General features: G+C 38.6%; 1 long non-coding RNA gene across 1 annotated transcript; it reads right to left on the bottom strand.

Annotated features, from left to right (window-relative positions):
• Nucleotides 1-2,499: 2,499 nt before the first annotated feature.
• On the bottom strand, nt 2,500-13,204 carry LOC121418651. Its single transcript, XR_005970494.1, has 2 exons — nt 13,030-13,204; nt 2,500-4,306 (listed from the first exon to the last, which is right to left on the bottom strand). It is a non-coding gene; the product is annotated as an uncharacterized LOC121418651 (long non-coding RNA).
• Nucleotides 13,205-17,142: the final 3,938 nt, after the last annotated feature.

The raw sequence follows: 17,142 nt of genomic DNA, 5'->3' as shown, positions 1-17,142 counted from the left end.
GGATAACAAATATAACTCCCAAAGGAAATATGAGCAACTTTGAAAGTATAGTATTCATATGTTTGTGATTTATTTAATATAATTCATCAAAAGATAAATTTGAATTATCAAGTATAATTCTTCAAAACATAATTTGTCAATTATTGTAAGAACGCAGTTGAGCGAAAAGGGTTTAGTAAGAAAATATAGTGAGAATTTTAAAAAGTGTAATGTCCATTTTTGAGAGGATAATGACTAAAATAGGAGCCGTTGCAAAAAGACTAGAACGAAAATATAACGAATTAAAAACTCCCCACTCCCGAACCCAGATAAAAGAACGAAGCAAAATTAATGTAATTGAATGCAGGCGAAGAACAGGGGGGGGGGGTGCATATTAAAGGGAATCAGGAGTGTATGAGGTGTGCGTGTCAGAAATGATGATGGGTGATCAGGGGGGGGGGGGGGGGTGAGGAGAGGGAGTGCGAGACTTTGCACAATCTTTGACAAGACAGGTAATTACAAAGTTAATGGAGGAAATCAGTTGGCGAGAAAGAGGGAAAAAAGGGAAGGGGGTAAAGACTTAAGTGTACAAGTACGATGAATAAATGCAAAAGAAGTCAAAACAGGGAAAACGACACCATTTAATAAAATATATTTTCATTTTATAATGGAAAGAACATAGTGTCATTGTGATCACTTCATGGATTATATACATGAGGATGTGATTCACAATGTTACCCCTAAAAAGCTGAAAAAAGGGCTGGGGCTAACCCCCCTCTCCCGATATTCTTTTTTTTTTGCTCTGTGTTAAACCCGCAACGTGAAAGCATCGCATTAAGGGACACGATGTTCTTTCCTGCAGAGATATTCTTGTCAATATAACCAATGTCAGTGAACAAGGAAAAATTAATTACGCAGAAATAATCATGATTTCGCTGATCTTAGACTGAAGTGTGTCCTCCGAGAGGAGGGGGGTCACTTAAAGGACAAGCCAAATCCTAACATAAAAATGATTGAATAAAAAGAGAAAATATCAACAGCATAACACTTTAAAATTTCATAAAATCGGACGTAAAATAATAAATATAAGACAGTTATGTCATTTTATATTTTGGGTTAAGTAAAATAAAATTGTTATATGCACACCCTGGTCGGTATGCAAATGAGGAGACTGATGACGTCATCCACTATTTCTTTTGTAACTTGCTACATGAAAAATGAAATATCCTATCTTTTTTTCTCGTTGTCAAGAGAAACGATAAATTCCTCCCTGAACATATGGAATTAGCATTGTTTAATGCTATATGGTTGAGTCAAGTTGGCCCTTCTTGTAAAATCTTTTAAAAAATGAAATAATGTATAATTTAACAATAAAAACAAAAGAAAAAGTGAGTGAGGGACATCGATTGTTTCATTTGCACGTCTTTGAGTTGTGCATATAACTGTTTTGTGAAAAAATAAGTGAAGTTTAAAAATATCAAAACTTTACATTATTTCATTATTTTACAACCGATTTTGATGAAATGTTCAGCGTACGCTTGTTTTATTTTTCTCTATATATATTCAAAGCAACGTTTTTTTTCTGGGATGGACTTGCCCTTTAAGAACTGACGTGGTAACCATGCGTGTCCCAATAAAGCGTCGAATATTAAAAGGGTCGGATTTCCGCAACAAGGCGACATTTTTGAAAAAAAAATCCAGTCATACTTTCGACATTTGTAAGGGTTACTTTTTCACTGGTCCTTCGACGTTTACAAAATTTAGGAGTAAATTTTAACATAAACTTACATTTTACATTTATGCCGTTCAGGGGTAGAATCTGACATCTATAATTACATTAGGATTACGCCATTTAGGGACAATAAAATTTTGAAATGCTTGGATCTGTACGAGCGACCATGGGTACCACTTCAGTTCGCGAGCGAAAAAAAAGGAAAAGCATTTTACTTCCTTAGTAAGTAGCCAAATATTCAGGATAAATACATATTTTATTATTACATTATACTGCAAGGGCGGAATTATCTCCCCAAAGGTAGGGGGACCAGGGGCTGAAAATTTTGATAACAAAAATAAACAAGGAAATCACACAAAAAGTAAGGTCATCTCGCCCAAAATACATATTTTATGTCGATATTTAATGATGTATTTCTTTTCATCATAAAATATCAAAATAGTAGGAGGGACATTTGATATTGTGTCCCCCTACTATTTTGGGTAGGGGACGCCCCCACCTGGGATTTCCGCCCATGCATAATAGCATAATTATGGTACATCGTTGTAAAGAGGAACTTGTGAAAGTTTCAAAATTATATCAGTTTCGCTTTTCATAGTTCAGTAAGAAATCATTCCTTTAACTTGGAGTTTAGAATTTTTTGAGGGGATAAGTTTGATGGAGTCAAGACATTTCCATGGCCAGGCAAGGAAATCCGCATTTTTCAGTTGTTTCATCACGATAACCCATTTCAAAACTATTTTTTGTTATCGTGCAATTTTTTTTTGAAGTTGCATATTTTTTGAGAATTTGTTTCTCTCTGAACATTCTGAGATTCCCGTGCTTCCTGTAGTTAGGCTCTTAAAAGTTTTGAAACGATAGCAAACTTTGAAAAGTAAAACAAAGGCCAACAAGAAGCAGAACTCGTGAAGAGCTGGACCCTGATTTACAAACAAAGAGAAACAGCAATGCGAAATTAGACAAAGGCCTGGTGGTCGTTTCATAAAGAGTTACAACTGTTGTAACTTTGCCATTATGGCAACTACCATGGTAACCTTGATTTTGATTTGTTGCCGAGCCCTGTAGCCATGGTAGTTGCCATAGTGGCAAAGTTACAACAGTTGTAACTCTTTGTATCTCTTATAATATCAATACATAGGATATTGAAACTAGAAGGGAAATTGTGCATCGTGACCTAGATTTTTTATTCTAAATATATGAATGACTTAAATATGAATATGAAAATATAATATTGGGTCTTTTTTTCTAATGTAAACTTGAACTTAATTGTTATACATTGAAATTAGCCATTTTTAAAGTTCGTGTTTTAGCGTGAATATGTTTGTTACGTGAAACTAATTTTTCTTGAAATATAATATGAGCACTGAGAGAATAAGTTGGTATATATCACTAATTTTAGAAATATTATTTGAATAAAACAAATTATATGCGTGGTGACAAATAATAAGAATGCTTTCATTTCCCATATGCAGTTTTAAGTAATATCATACGTATGATACATTGTTTTCCCAGACTACAAGGGCACAAAATATTTTTTTAATAAAAAAAAAATAATAATAAAGTTTACAGAATATTTGTGAAATCAGCATCCAATCCAAATCCCGATCATCATTGGCGTAATGAGGCCAAAAGAAAAATAAGGGCGTTGAACTTTCCACACCGTCGTGCACAAGTTTGAAAACTTTGCGACCAAGAATCGAATACAAATTATTTAAAGATTTTTTTGGGGGGAGGGGGGTGGGGGTTCCAGCTATCCCAAGCCCGAAAACCTACCAGTTCATAATTGGTTACCATAAAATGACAACTTTACCATTATTATAATTTTTTTTTATTCATGGAAGCCCTGATCACGGCTTATGACGATGGTGATATAAATTCATATCTCAGGATGGTATTATGATATTATAGACATGGTTTATTTAAACCTGGGTTAACTAAGATAACACTTTTATTGAGTGCCAATTTTGTCAATACATTCAACGATTAAAAATTATTCTTATTAAGATTGCCTTAGAAATTTGTGAAAAATTAGTTGAGTCATAACATGGAAAGAATTGGAAAATACAAAAATATTATGAATTTTAATTAATCAATCGATGCATTATTATTGCCACGAATATGGAATAAATAATATAAAGCCCATTATTAGAAGTGTGGTTTCAAATTCTAGTTTTTAAACCTAGGTTTGATTATCCGGGGGTGTTTCATGAAAGTTGTCAGCACTGACTAAATTGTCAGTGCTGACTATTTCAGTGAAATCCTTGCTTTTGATTGGCTGAGAAGCTCTGGCCTCTGACTGTTACTATGATAACAGTTTGAGAAAGAATCTTGTCAGTGCTGACAACTTTCATGAAACGGTCCCCAGTATACCCCCCCCCCATGAGTCCATAATATCTCACGGCGCTCCACAGCCTGCTCGATCCACCGCGTCGCATCGTTGACTTAAGTGCTGACATGACGTGGAGTCGAGGTCGTCTTTGAATTCGTCGTCATCATCGAATACCACTTGCTCCCAACAGTGTATCATCATGGACTAAAGGGAGTTATTGCTATCTTCTATGGCTTGGTCGTCATGGGTGATCTAGATGGACAGGCCTGTACCATATATGACAGTCGACATTGAGAAGAAAATAATACATGCGATTAAATCATTAAGATAATGTGTTAATTCCTTTGAAAAAATGGGGGTGGGGATGAAAGGGTTAACATGCAATTTTACTTCCTCCTTTTACGTCGCTCTACTGTACGGCCTCAAATTAATCATTTCTTTTCAGACACTTTGTATTTCATATTTTTTTTATGGGGTCGGCATATTGATGTCCTTACTGTGCTGTAGTGTATACCCCAATATAATTATATTCTTGCCGACCCCCCCCCCCCCATTACCATCGATACGCATCTCGGCGTATGTTAATAATATCATACATTTTAATTAATATTTTACTGTAATTGTGTTCTCTGTGATAATTTTCCTAATTTCACCGACTCCTAAAAAAAATTATCATGCTATAACTCATTGAACAATGTTTGCATTAGTAATATTTCTTATTTTAATGTATTGAATTTATTATTTTGTATTGAACCTAAGTTCTTTTTATATTGTTATCTTATGTTAACAAGACCATGCTGAAAAACAAGGGAGGGGGGCACCGAATTGATGTTCGAACCAGGGGAAGCCCATTTGATGTTCAACTAAGGGGGGCGTCAAACAATGTTCGAATTTGGGGGGGTGCCGAATAATGATCTAACTCGGGGGGGGGGGGATGCTGACTGATGTTTGATGTAGGGGGGCGCCGAATTGATGTTCAAACTAGGGGGCACCAAATTGATGTTCAAAGTAGGAGCGACAAAAATGATATTCGTCCTGGGGTGGGGGGCACGGAAGTGATGATCAGCCAGGGGTTCCAAACTGATGTTCAAACTAGGGGCGACAAATTAATGTTTGTGCTGGGGGGCGAATTAATGTTCGAACCAGGGGAAGCCCAAATAATGTTTGAATTAGGGGGGAGGCGCCGAATAATGTTCTAACTCGGGAGGGGGGGGGGTGTTGAATTGATGTTTGAAGTAGGGGAGCGCCGAAATGATGTTCAAACTAGGGGGCACCAAATTGATGTTCAAATTAAGGGCGACAAATTAATGTTCGTCCTGGGGGCACCAAAGTGATGTTCGAACAAGGGGGCGCCCACTTGATGTTCAAACTTGGGGCGTCGAATTGATGTTTTGAATAAGGGGGTGCCAAATGGATGTTCAAACTGAGGGCGCCTAATTAATGTTCGAGTTAGGGAACACCGAAGTGATGTTCGATTTAGGGGGTGCCGAACTTACGTTCGTACCAGGGGGCGCCAAATTGATGTTCAAATTTGGGGACGTCGGTTCCAAATACGTTTGAACTAGGGGCGCCGAATAATGTTCAAACAAGGGGGGTGCCTAATACTGGTCGGAGTAGGGGGCGGCGTCGAATTGATGTTCAAAAGTAGGGGGTGATAGATTTTTGTTTGAACAAGGAGAGTGCAGAATTGATGTTGGAATGGGGAGGGGCGAAATTAATGTTCGAATTAGGGGGCAACGAAGTGATGTCCAAACCAGGGGTGCCTAACTGATGTTCAAACTGAGGGCGCAAAATTAATGTTCATTCTTGGGGGCGTCAAATTAATGTTCGAACTAGGGGGCACCGACCTGATGTTTTAACCAGGGGGTGCCGAACTGATGTTCAAACCAAGGGGCACCAAGTTGATGTTCTAACTATATTGATATTTGAAGTAGGGGAGCGCCGAATTTTGTACAAACTAGGAGGGCGCCACGTTAATGTTCGAATTAGGGAACACTGAAGTGATGTTCGAACAGGGGGGTGCCAAACTGATATTCGAACCAGAGGGCGCCAAATTGAAGTTCAAATTTGGGGGCGTCGAATCGATGTTCGAACTAGGGGGGGGGGGGGGGTTCCAAATACGTTTGAACTAGGGGCGCCGAATAATGTTTTAAACAAGGGGGTGCCTAATACTGGTCGGAGTCGGGGGGCGGCGTCGAATTGATGTTCGAAGAAGGGGGTGATAAATTTTTGCTTGAACAAGGAGAGTGCAGAATTGATGTTCGAATGGGGGGGGGGGGGGGCGGTGAAATTTATGTTCGAATTAGGGGGCAACGAAGTGATGTCCAAACCAGGGGTGCCATACTGATCTTCAAACTGAGGGCACAAAATTAATGTTCATTCTAGGAGGCGCCAAATTAATGTTCGAACTACGGGGCACCGAAGTGATGTTCGAACCAGGGGGTGCCGAACTGCTGTTCAAACCAGGGGGCACCTAGTTGATGTTCGAACAAGGGAGCACCAGATAATGTTCGAATTAGGGGGGGGTGATGTTGAATTGATGCTTGAAGTAGGGGAGCGCCGAATTTTTTGCGAAGTAGGAGGGCGCCAAATTAATGTTCGAATGAGGGGGCACCGAAGTGATGTTCCAACCAGGGGTGCCGAACTGATGTTCAAACTAGGAAGACTCAAATAATATTCGAATTAGGGGGGGGGGGAATAATGTTCGAACTCGGGGAGGGGGTGTTGACTTGATGTTTGAAGTAGGGGAACCCCAAATTTTTGTACGAACTTGGAGGGCGCCAAATTAATGTTCGAATTACGGAACAACGAAGTGATGTTCGAACCAAGGGAGCCGAACTGACGTTCAAATTAGGGGAGCCCGAATCGATGTGCGAACCAGGGGCGCCTATTTGATGTTCAAATTTGTGGACGTGGAATTGATGCTTGAACGAAGGGGGGGGGCGGGGTGTCAAATACGTTTGAACTAGGGGCGCCGAATAATGTTCAAACAAGGGGGGCGCCGAATACAGTTTGGAGCAGGGGGGGCGTCGAATTGATGTTCAAATGGGGGGGGGGCGAAATTAATGTACGAATTAGGGGCAACGAAGTGATGTTCGAACTAAGGGTGCCATACTGATTTTCAAACTAGGGGGCACCAAATTGATACTAGAACGATTGGGCGTCAAATAATGTTCGAATTATAGGGGCACTGAATAATATTCGAACAACAATAATAATAAGGATTATTTATATGTGCTATACACAAAGAGTATCGCAGCGCTTACAATTGTCAGAAATTGTCAGAAATAAAATATAAATATAAATCTTAAGTAGTAAGAGTATAGAATTAAATACATTAAATTGCATCAACTATTGGTGTTCTCAACTGCGCCAGATGAGGCCTGGTGGCCTATTGCTTGCTGCTTCGTTCACCAACAATTTAAGGGACAAGCCTGGTCAGCACATTATTCACAGAAGCTCTAGTATAGCACTCGAGGCCACCAGGCCCCAGCTCGGTTAGCCAAGTCAAACCGAACAGTGATAGAATAAAATCATAAAAACAAATACATATTAAATATATGAAAATAGAAAATTAGATATTTGGAAAAAAGATATGACTTGAGTTGTCGTTTAAAAGATGATAAATCCGGGGGGGGGGAGGGTGTTGAATTGATGTTGAATTGATGTTTTAAGTACGGGAGCGCCAAATTGATGTTAAAACTAGGGACGCCAAATTGATGTTCAAAGTAATATTCGTCGGGGGGGGGGGGTGGCACCGAATTGATGTTCGAACCGGGGCGTCCATTCGATGTTCAAATTTTGGGGCATTGAACTGAAGTTAGAACTAGGGGGGGGGGTGCCAAATTGATGTTCAATCTAAGGGCGCAAAATTAAGGTTCATTCTAGGGGGTGCCAAATTAATGTTCGAACTAGGGGGTGATAAATTTTTGTTTGAACAAGGAGAATGCAGAATTGATGTTCGTATGGGGATGGGGGGGGGGGCGAAATAAATGTTCGAATTAGGGGGCAACGAAGTGATGTCCATACCAGGGGTGCCTAACTGATGTTCAAACTGAGGGCGCAAAATTAATGTTCATTCAATGGGGCGTCACATTAATGTTCGAACTAGGGGGCACTGAACTGATGTTCGAACAAGGGGGTGCCGAACTGATGTTCAAACCAGGGGGCACCAAGTTGATGTTCGAACTAGGGGGCGCCAGATAATGTTCGAATTAGGGAAGAGCTGAATATTGTTCGAACTCGGGAGGGGCGGGATGCCAAACACGTTTGAACTAGGGGCGCCAAATAATGTTCAAACAACTGGGGGGCCGAATACTGTTCGGAGTAGGGTGCATCCAATTGATGTTCGAAGTAGGGGATGCTAAATTTTTGTTTGAACTAGGAGAGTGCAGATTTAATGTTCGAATTAGGGGGCACCGAAGTGATGTTCGAACCAGGGGCGTCCATTTGATGTTCAAACCTGGGGGAGTTGAATTGAAGTTCAAAATAGGGGGGGGGGGTGGTGGGGGGGTGCCTGGCGGGGTTCATTCTAAGGGGCGCCAAGTTAATGTTCGAATTAGGGGGCACCGAAGTGAGGTTCGAACCAGGGGACACCAAGTAGATGTTCAAACTAGGGGGCGCCAAAATGTTTGATTCAGGGGACGCCGAAACTATGCTCAATCTAGGGGGCGCCAAATTGATGTTCAAACTAGGGGCGCCGAAGACTGTTCGTCCGAAGGGGGGGGGGGGCACCGAATGATGTTCAAACCAGGGGGACGCCCATTTGATGTCCAAACGTGGGGGCGTTAAATTGATGTTCGAAATAGGAGGGATGCCAAATTGATGATCAAACTGAGGGTGCCAAATTAATGTTCGAATTAGGAAACACCGAAGTGATGTTTGAATTAGGGGGCGCCAAAAAATGTTTGAATTAGAGGGGGCGCCGAATAATGTTCAAACTAGGGGGCATGTAGATGTTCAAAGTGGGGGCCACAAATTAATATTCGTCCGGGGGGGGCACCCATTTGGTGTTCAAACTTTGGGGATTTAAATTGATATTCGAACCAGGGGGGGGGACCGAAGTGATGTTCTAACTAGGGGGTACTGAACTGATGTTTAAACTAGGGGGCGCCAGATAATGTTCTAATTAGGGGGGCGCCGAATAATGTTTGAACTCGGAGGGGGGGGGTGTTGAATTGATGATTGAAGTAGAGGAGCGCCGAATGTATGTACGAACTGGGAGGGCGCCAAATTAATGTTCAAATTAGGGAACAATGAAGTGAGGTTCGAACCAGGGGACACCAACTTGGTGTTCAAACTAGGGGGCGCCAAAATGTTTGATTCGGGAGATGCCGAAATAATGTTCAAACTAGAGGGCGCCAAATTGATGTTCGAACTAGGGGGCGCCGAAGACTGTGCGAACTAGGGGGTGCCAAAAAATGTTCGAATTATAGGGCGTTGAATTGATGTTTACACTAGGGGCGCCAAAATGATGTTTGAAGCAGGGGACGCCGAAATAATGTTCAAACTAGGGGGCGCAGAGTTGACGTTCAAACTAGGGGGCACCAAAATGATGCTTGAATCAGGGGACGCCGAAATGATGTTCGAACTAGGGGGCGCCAAATTGATGCTCGAACCAGGGGGCGCTGAATAATATTCAAACAGGGGGGAGGGACTGAATAGTGTTCTAACTAGGGGGCGCCAAATTGATGTTCAAAGTAGGGGCGACAAATTAATGTTCGTCCAGGGGGTGGGGCACTGAACTGATGTTCGAACTAGGAGGGCGCCGAATGGATGTTTAAACTATATAGGGGGAGCCGGGTTGGTGTTCCACTTAAGAGATGCTATTTTAATGATTGACCAGAGGCAACAAATTCAAGTTTCAGAGGGGTAAGGGCAAACTCATATTTCTTGTGGGGGCGCAAATCTCATGTTTAACCGAGGGCGCCAAATTGACCTTAAACTTAAAGGGGGACGCCACGCCAATTGTTCGACCTGGGGAGCGAAATTGCTCGTATTGCCTTGTTATATTGAGATACAAGGTCTGCACAAAAAGGTAAATTTAAATGCGGCGGAATTGAAATATCCTGTTTTATGATAATATACAAGAAACCATGTACAAAACTTAGCTCGCGCTACGCGCTCGCAATATTTTATTAGTGAGTTACGTATCCTCTCCATAGATCCCACGTACATAAGTCCTTTTTTCAATTCAGTGTCCATAGGCAGATCCAGGCGTGCTCGCCTCATTTATTGAGTAAAGATACCCATCCTTTCCTTTATTAGAAAAAGTGCATAGAATGTCCCAATTTGGGGGTAATAATAATTGCATAAAAAATGGCGAGAGCTTCGCGCTCGCACAAATTGTTAATTAGGCATCAATTTTGTCAAAAGTGCTCGGATAGTCCGCTTTTCAGGTCTTAAAATTAAAGATAAATCTTTTCACCCTTCATTTCAATCGTTTGATAAGATACCCATAGTCTTCATGGTTACAAAAAATAAACTTTTCGAATCGGAAAATTGAAATTTTCATCTCGCGCTTCACGCTTGCATCATTTGTTTTGCTAGATACCTATTCTATTATTCAGCACATGGCAAAAAAAAATCAAATTTAAAAGACAAATAAAAAATTCAGTTCATACTTTACGCTCGCATCAATTGTTTAGTGAGATACCATTTCTGTTCATACACGTAGTTACAAAATGTGCTGAAAATTACCAGATTAAAAGTCGGAAAATAAAAAATGTTCAGCTCGCGTTTCGCGCTCGCATAAGTTTAGTTAGATACCTATACTTTTAATTATTAAAAAAAGTATATTTTCAGTTTTCTAGTCGGAAAATAGCTGGAAGTCGTCATTAACAGGCAGCTTTTTAGATCAGTATATTAAAATTTTCAGCTCGCGCTTCGCGCTCTCATTAATCATTTAGTTGCATATAAACAACTATTCAGCATATAAAATTTCAAATCACTATTGATAAAATAAAAAATAGGTCGCGCTTCCCGCTCGCTTATTTCTTTATGCCTTATTTTGATATCTTTTGTGTAAGAACAAATCTGGGATGCAGTTAAAACATCAATCTTTGGAGAGGAATAACCCCTAAAAAATCAGCTTTTGGTGAAAAAAGTGAATGAAATTATTTTTCGGCCAACTCCCCTTTCCCCCCATTGGCGAAAGCTGAATCCGCACCTGAGTATATGGATTTTTTTTAACTTGCACATAAGCATTTCATTTGAATTATATCGTTAGATATGTATTCTGTTCATGATAAAAAAAAAAATTAGCTCTTACTTTGAATTTTCACCATTTATTTAGTGAGATACGTATTCTCTTATCAAATGGTAAAAAGTGCTCAAAAGTTTTCTACTTCTGGTCAGTATCGTAAAATTTCAGCTTGCGCTTTGGGCTCGCATCAATCATTCATTGAGAGACAAATTGTTCTTTATCTAAAACTTTCTTAAAATGTCAAATTATCAGATGGGAATATGAAAAAAATTTCCAGCTTGTATTACTTGACTCGCGAGATACGCAGCTATTTGTTTATTCTAAAACATGCTTAAAGTTCCAGTTGTCAGGTTAGAATATCAAACATTTTCAGCTCGTGCTTCACCCGCTCGCATCAATTGTTTATACGAACCCTGTCCTAACAGTTTTTATGCGAACGAGAAGCACGGGCTGATTTTTTTTGATATTCAAACCGGACAACTGAAAATGCCATTTTCCGCTTTAGTTTTTAAATTAGATATGCATTGACGAATAAGCTTTCATGTTAAAATAAATGTAATATAAAAATAATCACTTTGAATGTATATAAGTGAAATTTCAAATTACCTTCCCAATACCATGGCACCTCGCACCGATACACATTTCTAGGTTTTTGTCCGGGGATAGCTTTGGAGCTGCTGAAAGGGGCTATTCTTCAAGGTTCAAGGACATTACGTGTGTTCATGGATTTTTTTTTCTTCATGAACACATCGTTCTAAAAAAGTGGTCTTCAATTGCCCCTTTTCATGTGACTATATGAAATAACCTAATTCAACATGCATTTAAGGCACTTATGTTTGCCTGACGGGGAGGGAGGGGGCGCCATTTTTCAAAAAATACAAAATCATGTCAAATTTGGGCTCCCGTCCTCCCTACGAAATCCTGGATCCGCGCATGTCCATCCCCATTTAACGAGGATCCTACCCAGATATATTTTTTGTCAATTATTTTTTAACCTAAGCTTTCTCACTCTTTATCCTTTTCCACTCTTTATCCTTTTCCACTCTTTCTTTTATTTTTGTTTGTCATGACTTAAAAAAATAAAAGGGGCGGTCACCACTGTAACCCCCCCCACACACACACACAGTGGCTTCGTCCCTGTATTCAACATCTAAATGGGCGGAAATGATGCATTAAACAAAATAAAAACAAAAATAAATGCCTTAAACAAAAATATGGAGAGCCACGGTAAGACTTGACCTCATGGTTCAGTCAGGTTCACTATTTCCACATCTTTCATTTTTGTTGCCGTTTTCTCTCAATTTTCATAGCCCCTTTGTAGCTGTTTTGTAGCCTTTTTGATTAACAGCTAGAAAACGGCAAATTTTGTCAATTTTGCACAGCGTTGCTCACAGTGAAAACTTTCGAGATCACATTGGGTAACCGCCGTTATATCTTTTTCTGTGATCAATATCGGAAACAAAATTATCTCGACAATGCTGGCCTTGATGAATGTCAACTAAGGCTTGGATTTAAAATGTTAAATTTTATTATAAGGCTCCATTTCACCTAATTTGTATCGTTCTGGATACCTATGTGGTTAAGTACAGTTATAGGCTCGATATACTTCTAAGATCTGGACATTAAAAAACAAAACACAGTCTAGAAACCTGCTACAATTCTGTCGACCACTAACTCACTTTCCTTCTGTCTTTTTGACTACCTATACACATGTGTAATATAGTTGCCTGGTTATCTTCCGGAGTTATCAATGATAAAAACAGACATTTAAATTTCTTTTCTTACCTTCACTAAGTCTGCTTGTGTCTGCATCTTGCATGCTGAAAATGTACACTGCGGACGTCAAACGTTTGACGAATAAAAACAATACAAATAGAAGAGTTTCTGACAACACCAATTTAATATCTCTAGGTTTTCTTTCCTTTCAAAGTCAACAGTCAATTAGCCCGATCGGCAGTGATTGAAAAAAAACACCCATATCGATCAAACATTCCTTGCATGTTGGTGGAAGAAGACGCATTCTATTTGCGCCCATTCGTGCATAGCCTCTATTATTCCGGGGGATTTTTTTTCTTCCAGATTTTCCCGCCATTGTGCGCTCATGTACGTCTCTTCAGTACGCATTACGTAATCGCCAAGTTCAGGCCTGATTCTATGGTTTTCAAACTTTTTGTAGAATCAGCCGTTGAACATTTTATTATCAATAAAGCCCTTTGCACTTTTCTTTTAATCCAAAATCTCGAATCCAACATTAAAATCATGAATTATTGAATCATTATATGTTCTGTAACATTAATATGCATATTATGTCAATAGATAAATTTGGAATTATTAAACAGGCGTCTCATTATGTCAATCGTCGTGCAATTTTTGTATACACAATGATCTAAAAAAAAAAGAGTGAGCACGGTGACCGAGCCAAATGTTAATTTGGTATAGGCCTAATTCCGGAATTATTGTTCATTTACTGAGAAATACACATCTAAGTAATGAATAACGGGCCCAGATCCGAACGACCGGGGGCAAAGGCTTTCTCTCCTTCAGTTCCGATCGCCCTGGTTACTCCATCCAGTAGGCCTACCCTTTTTTTGAAGGGTGAGGACCCGCCTTTTTTTTAGGAGGGGTGTAAAAATCTATTTACGCGCCTCTGTTAAGTAAATGATTGTGTGTACTATTATAGATAGGTTTGACAATTTATTTAGAGGGGGTGCAAGAGCCCCTTGAACCCATTACGTATGGGGCATGGGTCTATTATAAGTACATGTATATAGATATCTTTGTCTCATTCTCTGTTCTGTTAGAAATATGTAGCCGTTATATGTGGTTGAAATTAAACAATAAATTAATTACAAAGGAAACTAGTAATTACAGGGACTAAAAAAGTTCAATTTTCTCTTTTATTCTCTCTCTTTTTCTCTCTCTCTCCTATATGTGGATCCAGGGGGGGGGGGCGAAGTGATTGGCGACAAAACATATAAAAGAGAAGAAGACAGAAAAATATAGGGCATGAGAAAAGGGAAGAACAAAAGGAAAACTGAATCATATGAGGGGAGGGAAAGAATTGGAAAAAAAACATATCAAAATATTATTTCCGCTCGCACTTCACTGGCGCATGCTCAATGAAAATAACACATACCCTGCTTAAGAGGATTACATGGGGCTTGAGATATCAAATTTTCAAGTCAATATAAACCAAAATAATTCTGAATAATATCATTATTTTGTTTAGCAGGTCATGCATCATGTTCATATTTTACGAACAGGTGCTTGATGTCCCGTTTTCAGGTCGGAATATCAAAGATTTTCAGCTTGCTCTTCGCGCTCGGATTTCTGAGTAGGGAGTTAGTTATCTTTGTCACGAGTCCCTGCGAACAGTTCGTATGTCCTTTTTCATGTTAGTATATAAAAAATTTCCAATCGTGCTTGCATTATCGTTTGGTTAGATGTCAATCTTGTTCATGGTTACATATTAATTAAAACCTTGAATGGTCCATTTTCATTTTTTAATACATGGAAAAAAAATAAACTCGCGGTCCAAGCCCGCATTATTCATTTAAGCCTTATGGGAAACCTTATCTTCTTTGTACAAATAAAACTAAAATGTACTTAAAATTCAGTCGCTAGGACTATTGCCAGCTTTTAGCTCTTCGAGCGGCCGATCAGGAAAATGTGTATGAAAATAACCCCCACCCCCTTTATTGGAAAAACCTGCCCCCTCTCTTATTCTCTTTCTCTTCTTGTCCTTTACTATATCTGGACATAATTTTCCCTTGTACACTGATAAGGGAAATAACTAATAATATTTTTTTTTACTAAAAGTTGGAAGTAAACATTTTTTGTGTTTGAGTCATTTCCATTTTCAACAAAATTATAGTAACATGATGATACACTATTAAAAATCAATTGGAAAAATTAGCAATATTTGGCCAAAAAGACCCTGTAATAATGAGCCTAAATTCTTCATTTTTGTCCGCTTGATTCACTCACAGCTTGTTATAAATTCTGCCCGATAGGCAATATCTCGCCCGCTCAAAACTTTTGGCACATTACGCCACTGATATAACTGATAATCAATCTATAATTATTGCATATAAAGTAAAGTAGCATGCAGCTAAATTTTCATATACCCACAACTTGGCATTAAAGGGGAAGGAATTAAGCACACCAGTAGGTCCATACTTTTTACTTAATTAAAAAATCTTTCATCAGTGCATCACACTTCCAAACCAAACACGACACAAAGACTCTTATATTACTTAATTTCTTAAAAGATTTTATTAGTCAAAATATCATCAATAACATAAAAAATAGAAATAATGGTGATTTCGTTTAATATACATACACTTTATTTTGGCACTACCTGGCAGAATCCAAGATCCAAAGTATCACAATACCCAACATATATAGCAAGTATAAAAGATCAAATATAAAATAAGTTCTTTTGACACCTTAGGAAATGACAAAGTACAAAACAGCAATGAACTAAAAATTTCAATGTTGATTTACAGTACACATTTCTCAATATCAGATTTTCTCTTTCACCCCAAACTACTGAAACTGTAAATTTGACTCTTTTGCTTCCATTGTATACCCCCCAAATACAGTGTTGCCAAAGAGTGAGTGAATCCCACCAGAAAATAAAAATATTTGAAGTGTTCAAGTTCTAGACTACCATCTTTTGATAAAATATGACATTCAATAAAGTTTATTTCTCTGGGCTAACCGGACATATAGTCCAGGATAGAAGAGGCATAACGTTGTTTTTTTATATATACAATATTTTTTGATGGTTTCTTGTCAATTCGAGGGTGCTGATTACGAATCTGAATGATGCCACTCGTGTAACCTTGAGCATTTTCTGCAAATTGGCAAAATCCAATATGGCCGCCAAAATATGCAAATTACCCATGAAAATCATAAAATTGTCCGCACATTGGCTGTGAAATGCATGAAATTGTGTGGCAGGAGTGAAATACAATCTTGAAAAATAATTTTTAATAAAATATTTATTTTCCTGATATTCAAAATGGCCGCCATAGGCCATTGTATACACTATCATGTACAATATGAATAGGGAAAACTATTTCCACAAAAATGAGCACTAAACTGCAAAAAATCGCGATGTATGAACGAAGTAATACATGTAAATCACCATTACTAAAGAGATACATAATTTGTAATGTCATATATGGGAAAATTGCAGTATTTTGATATCTAAAATAGCCGCCACTGGCCCAAACAGTATTGCGTACAATTGCAATGGAGCCAAAAAATTCTCAAGAGTGATCACTAAAATGCTTATTATGAAGATTAAACAATTGGAATACTGACTATCAACATAATTATTAACGAAATATATTATCAATATGCTATGTATGTGGTAAATGTTGTATTGTGATATTCAAAATGGCTGCCAAATGCCCTAAAAGTATTATACACAATGAGAAATGGGAGAAAAAAAATCACAAGATTGAGCGCTAAAATGCATATATATGTGATAAATTAACTGGATACTGTCTAAAACGTATTTTCTAACGAAATATATCATTCAGGTTTGAAGTTTGTGTTAAATAATGTATTTCGACTCTCAAAATGGCCGCCCTCGACATTAACCGTATTATGTACAATGCAAAGTGGGAAACCAATATTGACAGAAGTGAGCACCATAAATGCACGTAATAGTGATCTATGAGTAAAATTTTGTCTGAAAGCATCATTTCTATTAAGATATATCATTTATTCTGCCAGTTAGGTGATAATACGGTTATTTTAAAGTCAAAATGGCCGCTACAGTCCCTTACGGTACTTACACAATATACACAATATACACAATATGAATGGGAACAAATCATTTGAACAGAATTTGGCTTTGCTTGGTCAAATGGTGATGTATGAGTG

The sequence above is a fragment of the Lytechinus variegatus genome, chromosome 7, assembly GCF_018143015.1.
Source record: "Lytechinus variegatus isolate NC3 chromosome 7, Lvar_3.0, whole genome shotgun sequence".
In the NCBI taxonomy this organism is placed as follows: domain Eukaryota; kingdom Metazoa; phylum Echinodermata; class Echinoidea; order Temnopleuroida; family Toxopneustidae; genus Lytechinus; species Lytechinus variegatus.
The sequence above is the reverse complement of the archived record's forward strand: the minus strand, read 5'-3'. Positions and strand labels throughout refer to the sequence as shown.